Source organism: Delphinapterus leucas, chromosome 6 (genome assembly GCF_059928025.1).
Source record: "Delphinapterus leucas isolate spDelLeu-1000000601 "Yukka" chromosome 6, BTC_Dleu_Yukka2, whole genome shotgun sequence".
NCBI classification, from domain to species: domain Eukaryota; kingdom Metazoa; phylum Chordata; class Mammalia; order Artiodactyla; family Monodontidae; genus Delphinapterus; species Delphinapterus leucas.
The window spans coordinates 118,590,508-118,591,825 of record NC_143134.1 but is presented as its reverse complement, the minus strand read 5'-3'; positions in this window follow the sequence as shown (position 1 = coordinate 118,591,825).

Genomic DNA, 1,318 nt, shown 5'->3' with positions numbered 1-1,318 from the left:
CTGGTTCCAGGCGAGCCTCTGGCGCCTGCCTCGCCGCAGACCCGCGGCCCAGACACACAGACGTTAATAGATCGGCGCGCCCAGCCCCGCGCGGCCCGCGCCCGCCGCCGCCAAGCCGCTCAGCGCGAGTGAGAGGCGGCCGCCCGCACGGGAGGGTGGGCGCGGTCGGAGGGGTGGGCGCGCGGCGGGTGGAGGCGGGGGCGCAGTGCCCACCCTCCATTCCCCCTTCCAGCTGCCTCCTTCCCCAGCCCACCCCTCCCCCAGGCTCCGCTAGGTCCCGGGCTGGAGCTAGCACTGGCCTTTCCCAAACTGGGAAGCCAAGTTCTAGGAAATCCAACGCCAGTTAGTAACAGAGGCAGTTCCTGTTTACCCGGCGCGTACCACTGGCTCAGGGTTGGGCTGGGCACTGCCCGGCGCGTCTCCGCATAATAACCCTATGCGACAGGTACCCTATGCGATGGCTGCTACCATCTCCGGTTCCCATTTCACACTCGGGGAAACTGAGGCTGCAGAGGTCCCTCGCCCAAGATCGCACAGCGAGAAGGCAACAGCAGAGCTGGCGTTCAGCTGCACTGTTGGACTCCAGCCCCCAGGCAGATCCACACACCTGGGACCCAAGGCCTCCCAAAGCTGACAGCAACACACGCCTTCGTCTGGGGCGCCCCTCCCCTCCTTTTCTCGGAGAACCTCTCGTCATCTGCACCCCTGGTCCCCTTAGCTGAGGTCCTCCGACCCAGGCACTTGGGGGCAGTGAGGCTTCCAAGGGACTCCCAGGAATCTGGGTGGATGCTTTCCCTTCAAAAGGTTCCAAGATGGCTGCTTATTCCCAATCGCACCCCACATCAAACCCTGAATCTAGAGGGTAAACTCCAAACCTACTCTTTTTTTTTTTGCGGTACGCGGGCCTCTCAGTATTGTGGCCTCTCCCGCTGCGGAGCACAGGCTCCGGACGCGCAGGCTCAGCGGCCATGGCTCACGGGCCCAGCCGCTCCGCGGCATGTGGGATCTTCCCGGACCGGGGCACGAACCCGTGTCCCCTGCATCGGCAGGCGGACTCTCAACCACTGCGCCACCAGGGAAGCCCCAGGTTTACTCTTGATCCAGAAAGAGCTGCTCTGTGGTAGAAACTCCTTTTTATTATTCAAGGCTATATGATGTGTTCTACTTCTAAAGGGGGCTATGATCTTTAGGAACAGTCCGCATACCAGAATAAAGGGTTATTGGTCTGAGGGAGCTAAAGTGGGTTGGTGAGCCCAGGTGGGTTTTGTCTTTCTTGTTACTTTCTTTCTTTTTTTTTTGTTACTTTCTTTCTTTGTTT